Here is an 11,766-nt window from a genome sequence, read left to right as displayed (position 1 = left end):
TAAATAAATAAAATCTTAAAAAAAAAAAAAAAGTAGAGAAAAACATTTCTTAAAAAAAAATAAAAAATAAAGATAAGAAGAGTTAATGAAGTAAAAATCAGATATTTTTTTTAATTAATGAGGCCAAAAGTTTTTTGTAAAAAATTAATGGAATTCATAAACCCCAATAAGATTTTGGAGTCAAGTTATATAATAAATGCAACTGGTTTTCAAATGGTTCAGAAAACCGTATCTATTTTTCTATATGTCTAATCTATCTATACAGCTATCTAGTTATCTATTTTAAGAGAGAATGACCAAACGGTGACAAAATATAACAACAGATTCATTCTTGGAATGTTTTTTAAGTTCGAAATTACTTAAATGAAGAAAATAAAAGCAAAAAGGTCTGATTCACTATATTAATAAAATATATCACCAATACATCAAAAGGCAAAAACTAATTTGATATTAATACACACTTAAGATTTAAAAACTATGCAAATTACAAATATAAGCAAACTTCTTTAAACTGATAATCATACCAAGCAATACATGAAAATGTAGGTATAATTGTTGGAAAAACAGAGGCAAATACATATTTGGAAATATGTTATTTGGAAATGAAATAATTGTGTGCATCATAGGCATAAGAATATCCACAAATGATTAGTAAATAGTGATCTTAGAAAGCTATTGAATAAAAATGTATTAAAAATTCATTTGCATTTCAACAAATAAAAACCAATTATCAATTAAAAGTAGAAAGATATTGCTTGACAGACCTTGGAAAGAATAAAATACCTAAGGATTAATCTCAAAAAAGATGACAAAAATATCAATACTGAAACCTACCGTTTTGCTGAGAGATATAAAGGAGGCCCAGAAAAAACTGAGAGATATTGGAAGACTCGGGATTGTTAAAATGTAATTCTTGTTTAAATATCAAATCTTGTCAAAAAGATCAATAGACTTAATAAAATACTGTGTGTGTGTGTGTGTGTGTGTGTGTGTGTGTGTGTGTAATGCAGTTTGACAAGCTGGTTTTAAAATGTATATGATGATGCAAAATGTCTAGGAATGTCAAGACAATCTTTATGAAGAATTACAAATTTTGCTTACTTGAGTTTTATGTTTGAAAGCTTTTTATAATACTAATAATTTAAAATGGTGTTAATAAAATAATATAAAAATAAGTTAATTATCAGAATAGAGTCAAGAATAGTTCCACACATCATACAATAACTTTATTTACAACAAAGTTATTACAGTAACTTAATGAGAAGTTAATGAACTTCTCAATAAATTGTGCTAGAGCAACGGGATGACAATGCAGATCAAATGGCTCATTCTTCACCATAACCCATATGCGAACATAAATTTAATGTATTATAGATCTATATTTATATGCCAAAACAATCAACTTCTTGTAGAAAGGAGGAAAATGTATTTCAAGGAAGGACAACTTAAATAAGATACTAAGAAAATCATCCACTAATTACTAAATAATGATAAACTGCAATTCATCAAAATGAACAGTTCCATTCTACTTTATTAAGAATGTGTGTTATCTGGGGTCCTCTGAGAAGCAAACATCAAGACAGATTATACATGCAAGAAATATGAGTGAGGATCCTGGAGAAGTAGGCAGTGCAAAATACAAATTTGACTTAGAGTGAAACAAGAAAGGAAAAGAAGGAGGGAAAATTGAGTGGAAGCTTCCTACAGAGCATAGTAATTCTAATGAAATTTCAAGAGGGCTGTTAAGGTGTCTCCAAGTTAAAGTCATACATCATACAAGTCCTACATGTCCCAGAAATGGATCTGCCTTGATATACTAGATGTATTACTCACTAGCTAGGAGCAGATCATGGAAAGTGGGACTTCCCTGTGAATGAAATGACCAATTTCAGAGAGTAGCAGCTGGAGTTTTAGTCAACTAGGTTCTCTGCATCCATAGGTCTGAAAAGACATTCTAATACCCCCTGCACACATGAAAAGCAAAGTAGTAATTATATATTTATACACACACACACACACACACACACGGATGTGTGCAAAATTGTGGAAATCATTGTCAACTTTTTTTGAGTAAGAAAAGGTTTGAAGAAAAAAAATAATTGACTCATATTATTCAGTTTTGTAAAGGTACCAATTGTTTTTAGGTAGATCACTAGAGTTAAATTAATTAAATCAAAATCAATTGGAAACCTGAAATATCTTTAAATTTTTCTATAAATAGGGAAAATGCTAAGAATATCTACAGAGCATAAGGAAGAGAAACAAACTTGGTGAGTTTAAGTGCTACATACAAGATTTCTTATAATGGTGTAGTAATTAAGATAGAATAGTTTAGGGATAGATTTTAAAAAGACCACTTGTACAAAATAAATAGATGTTATGTGGGGATGTCGTGTGTATATAGAGCTTGATGCATATGGCTGATGTGACACTGCAGATTAATAAAGAATAACCCATTCGGAATTCAATGGTATGAATATTAATTATTGTGCACTATCTATTTCTTGCATATCAAACTTTTCCAAGATGTAAAGGGGTTAAATAACATTTACTCAGCTCTCAATTGTATGTATTACTTAATGTAGCTATGTTCTTTGCTGGTTTGGCTGACCTTTATGGTCATTTCACAGCTTGGCTGGGATGGATGGTCGAGGATATCTACCTAGAATAGTTGACCTAAAATGTCTCTTCTAAGACAGGTTAGTTTTATTTCACATGCTACAAATTTCCAGGAGGCTACATTGGTTTTTCTTACATAATGACAGCAGCAAAAATAGACAGCCTTAAAGAGAAATCAGTTTTCAAATCTCTGCTTATGCCACACTAGTTTTTTATCCTATTTCTCAAACCTGTTCAACAAAGTTAAGATCAACTTTGGTGTATGAGAAGAAAAGTGGGAATGTGCAGGAAGGAAGTGGAATAATGGTGGACAATTACAAAAATTATACATACACACACAATCTGCTGTAGACTGAATGTTTGTGTCCCTCGCAAAATTCATATGTTGAAACCTTAATGAAAGCAAATATCAAAGTGATAGTATTTGGAGGAAGGGCCTTTGGGAGATGATTAGATCATGTGGATGGAGACTTAATGAATTAGTGCCCTTATAAGAGAGACCTTGGAGAGCTTCCTTGCCCGCTTCACTATGTAAGGACACAATGAGGGGATGGCAGTCTCCACCCAGGAAGAGGGCCCTCCTCAGAACCTGATCCTGTTCGCACTCTGATCTCAGATTTTCAGCCTCCAGAACTGTAAGAAATAAATTTCTGTTGTTTATAAACCAGGCAATTTGTAATAGCAATCCAAGCAAACTAATACACAATTCATAAGAGAAAAAATGGAATTTCAATCCTCACAGCATCAGTAGAAGATGGATTAACGGTTTAAGTTTAAATTCAGGCCTTCAAAACTTTTAGTATAAAATAGGGAGATATTGTAGGAAAACTTTTCCTAACTCAAAAATGATCAAATAATTGGCCTCATTAAATTAAAATTAAAAATTCTGTTCAAAATAAACACAATAAAAAGTGGAAAAATAATTTGGAGAGTATTTTTAATGCATATAGGGGGCTAAGGATTTACATATTATACATAGCCTTTTTTTTAATCTTTAAAAAATAAAAATATAAAATCTTAAAGAAAAATGGTCATTTCACCAAAAAGAAACTTGGACACACTAACAATAATTAAGGAATTGAAAATCATCACCACAAATGCTCATCAGTTTATAAATATTAGATTAGGACAATGTAGAAGTCTGGTAATACCCACTTTGGTAAAGCTTTAGAGTATTAGATGTGTTTCTCATAGAAGTGCTAATTGGTACATATTGGGAAGATATGATATTTATGAAACTTGAAAATGTCAAGTTTTTAATGACCCAGCAGTTCCAGTAATGGGTATATTCCATAGTAAAATTTCTCATGCATGTACATCACAAGTCATATAATTCAGTGTTCAGAGAAACATGGTAAAAATTGAGAATAATCTGAATGTCCATCAAAAAAGATTGGGTAGTTGAATTATTATTTTCACTCATGGAAATATACACAAGTGCAAAAACGGAATATCTAAACTATTTACATCCATACACACAACTTTCACGATTATAATACTTAGCAGAAAAGAAAATACAGTATATCATGAGTGTGGTTCCAGTATGCAACTTTTTAAGTAAACTCTACCTGCAACATGGGGCTCCTTCACAGCCCTGAGATCAATAGTCTCATACCCTACCAACTGAGCCAGTCAGGCACTCCACCAATATGTAAATTTCAAAAGCAGAGAAAACGACAAATATATTATTTACTGTTCAGTAAAAGTAATTTGAAAATCATGACTCTGATATTCATGTAACTTAGTGTAGTATTTGCCTTCATGTAGGAAAGGGTAGTGATACTATAATTCTCAAACAACATATTGTATGCATGAGTGTTCATCTTAATTCTCTTTGCCTCAAACATATATCTGAGTTCGATGTGTGTAAAATATTTTTATAATAAAATAATTTCAAAAACAACATTTAGGATAGTGAGATTAATTTATAGTTTATGAAAAATGTTATTCTTTAAGAGGTCAATATAATTAAAAAGAAAATAGAGTGTAAAAATAAAAAGATGAATAGACATACTAAATTGAATCATAGACCATTTTTTTTCACATATAAATGTTTGATTTTGATCATCCAACTTTCTCATAATGGTTAGTAGTTTATTAAGACCAGAAGCTTTGACACCGTATAAAGCAGAGTCTTACTACTTTGCGGAATTCTCAGCTTTACACAAAAGTTAATGTTGTTAAGCTTCTCTTGTATCATGTAAAAATGAGAATATTAATATAATATTACATTACATATAATATTAACAGTCAATTTCAGCCAAGTTAGTATGAAGACATAAACATGAGAGTACAAAATGTTTAATACAGGGCATTGTAAGCAAATAAAGACTCAATAGCTATGGTTACTAGTACTATGTATCATTGTTCTTATACTGAATACCAGTTAGGATCGCTCCATAATTACAGTAATGTAATTTTAATTGAATATCAGATAAATGGATAACACATGGGGAATTGATTATCTTTTTATAATCTATTTCATGTATTCATCGATTAACATTCTTATAACCATTAGATTTTCATGGACAGGACTCAAGGATATTTTGATGTCTTTACCTCATTAGAATATCAATGATATTCCCTAATTCTTGTCAAAAAAGTTATGTTTATTAATAAGTACATTTATTTTTTTGCTACCAATTCTGTAACTTTATTTGGATTATTAAATTGGCCCATTACCATAAGAGAAAAAGAGATACTTTTGTAAATAAAAATATGAACAACTAATATTTCTAGGTTCAAACTAAAAATTTGGGGGCAGTTTTGAAATAATAGCCGATACTATGAATAACACAATCTATAAGAAATCCAGAGAGATGTAACATTCAAAATGGACAATTTATTTAGTCTCTTAAAACTAATACAGATATGCTAATCAGGGAAAGTGACAAAGGTTTTTTTTCCTGGGGTTAAACATTGCTGTCACAAATGCTAAATCAGCATTCTTGTTACTTATTGAGTGACTAAACAACAGTTGATTTCATAAAAATGGCAGAGACTATGGGAGATGTGGAGGCAAAGTCGACAACGGCAGGAGAATAAAGTTATAGCCTTTTATTCTGCACCAACACTGGCTGTGCAAGACAAGTACAAAGTAAATACCATTTTTATTTCTTGACTTAAAATATAAATTTTAAAGCTTATATCTTCATTGCCTAGACAACTCTCCAGGGTGTTCTGATATACAAACTGTTCCTTTACCCTTAGGCACATTCTTTATTGACTTCACAAAAACTGAATCATTTCCAAAATAGTACCTATATTTTTGTTACACTGTGAAAGCCTGAGAATGAATAGGATCTGTGAATATTACCTGTTATTTTAGATATAAATATCGACAAGAATTCACCTAAATGTGTTGTGATCGCGTGAATACATACAAGTATCTCTTGTCACTATCACACCATTTCATCCTCAAATAATCATTTTAGGATGAGCTTTCACAATTAATCCTAGATAGAATTTTGAGGCAGGTATTTGGCAACCAGTGCTCAAAGGCTATTTTGTGACACTATGTTTTTCAGTAGATCTTACTGTTACCAAAGAGAAAAAACTGAACATATAATCACTATACCATTTGCTAAAATTACCAAAAACAGACTTATATTTTGTTTTTTGAAAGTTTTAGGTGAGGGGACGCCTGGGTGGCTCAGTTGTTAAGCATCTACCTTCGGCTCAGGGCATGACCCCGGCGTTCTGGGATCGAGCCCCACATCAGGCTCCTCTGCTGGGAGCCTGCTTCTTCCTCTCCCACTCCCCCTGCTTGTGTTCTCTCTCTTGCTGGCTGTCTCTCTCTCTCTGTGTCAAATAAGTAAATAAAATCTTAAAAAAAAAAGGAGAAGAAAGAAAGTCTAAGGTGAAAATAAAAAAATCTTAGGGTTGCATATGATAGTATATNGTAAATAAAATCTTAAAAAAAAAAAAAGGAGAAGAAAGAAAGTCTAAGGTGAAAATAAAAAAATCTTAGGGTTGCATATGATAGTATATTTTTCAGAAAAGAAAGAATATTTTCTTTAACATTTTAGGCACATTATAGTTTGTACTCATATCTTCAGTAATAAAGACAAACACAACTTTTTCCCTTTTGTATGCAATGATTGTTTCAGGGGCTAATGAATAATAAGCCCCCCTTTTTAATGTACTTTCAACCTTTGAGGAACAACTTCAAGTTTTTTTTTTTTTTGTAATGCTTTTTCATTCTGAAGGAAAAGTGTATTTCCTTCTCACACTTTTTTATGAGCAATGCCACTGTAATGGGAGGAGGAGTAGATTAAGGATGGAGGAGTTACACACACAAATTTAAACTTGGTGTTCAGTAGAAACCCTAAGAAACTTGAATAATTAATTATTGGGTTATGTTAATATAGGTGTGCATTAATTAGGTGGAGTTGAGATGTTTTTTTTTGCCGTATCTGTTTTCATTATATATAATATTAGTACTATTATGCAGAAGACTGCTGACAAAAAAGGTAGCAGAAACTGATATCAATGGGCCCTCATTTCATTATGAATCCTTTTGTAGGCTAAGCTCTCCAAAAGCCGATGCTGAGATAGAGTGTGGCATGCGTCGTATTTATTCATCAGGCATCAACACCTGTAGAAGGGAAAAGGCAGAAGTAGATTTGGGCGAAGGTAATAGTCTACCTGCAGTATAGGCCTGAATAAAATAGAGAAAGTTTGGGAGTATATCTGACTCATCACAGATGACCAGCGTTATAAACTGCGCCATAATCAGTCACTGAACATGGCTTTCACTAGGACAGGCTGAGGCAATTCTAAAGGAACTGACAGCTGCAATCTGCTGACAGCTAGCATAACAAGTAGTTCCTCTGAAGCAGATTTAGTTAACACATCTCTGTGCCCCTCAAAGTCCGTCCAGTGGAGTACTCATCATCTCTGCCCTCTGCTGTATTCAACTCAACTTCTACTTTTGCCAATATCATTTCCCTGGTGCTGTGACCTACAGCCCCATCCCTAAGGGTTTGGAGACCCTGGTTGCCATGTCATTCTTAGGCTGAGTTAATGAAGGTGTTCATTTATAGTCACAACTGGGAAAGTGCATACCAGTAGGCACCAAAGTGGATTATCTGGATGGTAGTTATACATATCCTCCCTGTCTCCACTGTGTAACAGCAACCCTACCTCCTTCTGAGATGATTAGAGTTAATTACACCTGTCAAGCTGCTGACATCTGCCTTTTACCCTAGAATTATTCTCAAATAAGTGGAGATGTCCAAGAGACTGTGTCTCAGGTTTAAAAACCCTTCAGGCAAGGGGATAAAACAGATCTACTATGGTTACAGACCATGTCATGGAAAGATTTTGGAGGATCATAAGGGTAGGATACATTAGATTAAAATATTAACAATATGAAAACCAACATTCAAATGACCTGCCATTAGGTTTTAAGAAACATGGGTTCTCTGAAAAAACTTATGCTTTGGGATTGGATAAGGCAATACAATAATGCCAATAGTTTCAGTTTACTGGACTATAAAGAAAATAATCCTTTCTAAAGGATTAAAGCTGTGTGCTAGTTTTCAAATAATTTCAAAAATAATTTGCTTCAAATAAAATTTCTAGCACATAATCAATTCTAAGAAGCTAAATAATGAAAAATAGACATAAATCTATGCTTAATATTACATGGATATGATAGCTAAGCTTGAAATATCCAAAAGATAATTGGAAATTTAAAAAAAAATGGTGACGGATCCGATCTGGACAAAAAGAAAAGCCGAGAAAAATTATAAAAACTGATAAACACAGAAATTGCAATTAACAATTCAGAGAATGGATTTAGCAGATAAAACACAACAGGAAAGAGAATTAATTACCAGAAAGACAAGCCAAAATAAGTGATACAGAATGAGGAATACAAACATAAAAAGATGGAAAATGCAGACCAGTAGAAAAGAGATATAGGAGGCAGAGTTTAACAAATATTTAACTGGAGACCTAGAAAGAAAGGAAAGGGAATGGAGTAAAAGAAATATTTGAGTAGTTAATAGCCAATAATTTTCCAAAACAGTTAAAAGTCATCCATTCATAGTTTCAAGGTGCTCAAATAGTCCCATATAAGTCATAAAATATCCCAAACAAACACATCATAATAAACTGTAAAAATCCAAAGAAAAAGGAAATAAATCCCCCTAGAGGGGAAAAAAGAGATTATATTTCAATAGCAACATTTATTAGTTTTTATTATTTTTTTAGATTTTATTTATTTATTTGAGTGAGAGAGGGAGAGAGAGCACAGAGGGAGAGGGAGAAGAAGACTCACCGCTAAGCAGGGAGCCTGATGTGGGGCTTGATCCCAGGACCCTGAGATCATGACCTGAGCTGAAGGCAGACGCTTAACTGACTGAGCCACCCACACACCCTTCAGTAGCAAAATTTAAACAAATAGTTCACTTTTCATCAGAAGTAATTCAAGCCGGAAGATTGTGGACTATGTTCAAAACACTAAATACATAGATACATAGATATCCTTATAAATAATCTACAAGGAAAAATATATATACTTCAAGAATTCAGATCAGCCAAAGCTTTTTCTAGCAACATAAAAGAAAGAATACACTACCAGCAGACCTAAGCTAAAGGCCAGTCTGAAGGTGTTTGACAAGTTCGAGCAGAAAGAACTGTTTTCAGATGAGGTATTAGTGATGTAAAAATAAATGAAGAACAGTAAATGTAATAAAAATGCAAGAGAATCTAAGTGAATATTGATTCTACAAAGCAACAGTAATATCCTTTGGGGTCAAAAACTTTATGTATAATAAATTAAATTGCATACTGTATTGGTTGGTGTCCTCCAGAGAAACAGAACCAATAATATATATATAGATTACAGATATAGATGATATAGATAGATGATAGATGATATGATAGATAGATGATAGATGATAGATAGATAGATAGATGATAGATAGATAGATAGATAGATAGATAGATGATAGATAGATAGATAGATATACATAGAGAAAGGAGATTTATTATGGGCACATGCTCACGGCTATAGAGGTCAAGAAGTGCTACAGTCTGCTCTCTGCAAGCTGGAGAACCAGGAAAGCCTGTGGTGTAATTCAGTTTAAGTCTGAAGGTCCAAGAACCAGGAGATCCAACGTTCTAGGGCAGGAGAAGATGGACATCCCTGGGAGGGGGAGAAAGAGAGGATGAGAGGGGCAGGGAGAGGCAGAGGCAGAGAGAGAGAGAGAATTCCGTCCTTTCTCAGCCTTTTTTTTTTCCTCTATCTGGGTCCTCACCAATGTCTGCCCACATTGGTGAGGGCAATCTTCTTTTCTCAGCCTACTGATACAAGTGCTGATCTCTCCCAGAAACACTCTTACAAACATACCCAGAAATAATGTTTTACCAGCTCTCTGGGCATCCTTTAGCTCTGTCAAGTTGACACATAAAACTAACTCTCACACATGCCAAGAATAGCAAAAAACTTTGGGATAAAGATAAATGGAATTAACATGCTCTAAACTCCTTTTATTATCTGTGAGAAGAATGGGTGTGTTAGCAGATTTTAATAAGTAAGGGATGTATACTATATTTTCATAGTTAACTACTGCAAGAAAAAACAATAAAAGAAATATAGCTTCTAAGCTAATGGAAGGGAATGTGGTATGTTAAATGTGGAATTATTAAGCTAAGAAGGAAGAAAGGAGAGGAAATGAATAGAGACAGATTATACAAAAAGAAAAAAAAGCCAGAACAAGTATATTAAAATTGCACAATATCAATAATATCACTAATTATGTATGGGTGGATGCTCCAGTAAAACACAAATTGTCTAAATGGATAAAAAGTTAAATAAATGCATATAACAGGGAAACAATCACACAATAAAGAAAGCCATTTCCAATAGATATATCAACATATAGAAAGGCTGAGGTAATTACATTATTTTAAGATAAAGTAGAAATTAAAGCAAAACTTAACCAGATATAAGTAGGTCACTTCAAAAGATAAATGTTTCAATTCACCAAGAATATGTGACAAGTTTAACTTTGTACAAGTTTAGTAAAATGACCAGAAATTATATACAACAGTAATTGACAGGCAAACAGAAAATATAAGAAAGTCTAGAGAATTGCTGAATAGAAATTAATAAACTTGATCTGGTACACATATACAGAATATTGTTATATAAGAATTAAAGAACATTTGTCCTTTTTAAGAACATGTAAAATCTTTTTAAAAGTTGTGATTTCTAGGGGCACCTGGGCCCTAGGCCCAGGCTCAGGGCATGATCCTGGCGTTATGGGATCGAGCCCCACATCAGGCTCCTCTGCTAAGAGCCTGCTTCTTCCTCTCCCACTCCCCCTGCTGTGTTCCCTCTCTCGCTGGCTGTCTCTATCTTTGTCGAATAAATAAAATAAAATCTTTAAAAAAAAAAAGTTGTGATTTCTAATAACAACTCATTGTAAAGGACTGAAGTCACATCAAATGTATACCAATTNGAAAATAAAATCTTTAAAAAAAAAAGTTGTGATTTCTAATAACAACTCATTGTAAAGGACTGAAGTCACATCAAATGTATACCAATTGTAGTACAATTAGCTAGAGATATCTAGTAAAGATTTTTTAAAGGTAAATTACTAATAAAGAACATTTTTTTCAAATATATCTTGAAAATTATAACATAACTTTTCAAACTAAAAATAAGACTATTTTCACGTAAATTTAAGGGGAAAATAAAAAAACAATACTTGCCTATGATCACTCTTACCATTCAGTTTTGTCCTGAAGATCATCTAGAACTCAGTGGACAAAGAAAGAGAAGTGATAAACTAAAGATGGAAAGGAAACAAAACAAAACAAAACAAAACCAAAAAACTCTGGCTCTTGCAAATTTATGATTGTGTACATAAAAATGTGGAAAAAATCAACACAGAAATTACTAGAAATACTGGTAGTATTACTAGAAATCATGTCACTAGTCATAGTAAGAATTCAGTAGGGTGCTAGGTGTAAGAAACAAATCTGTATTTTTGAGCAATGAAAATGAAAGAACAATAGATCTAAGCAATAATAAGTGAATAGTATAATCAAAATATTAAGTGAAAAATCAAGTTTAAAAAATAATTTGTATTAACAATGAGAAACTACATTTTATAGACATATGAATATGCG

Source organism: Ailuropoda melanoleuca, chromosome 5, assembly GCF_002007445.2.
Source record: "Ailuropoda melanoleuca isolate Jingjing chromosome 5, ASM200744v2, whole genome shotgun sequence".
Classification (NCBI taxonomy): Eukaryota; Metazoa; Chordata; class Mammalia; order Carnivora; family Ursidae; genus Ailuropoda; species Ailuropoda melanoleuca.
This window is presented reverse-complemented; position numbering follows the sequence as displayed.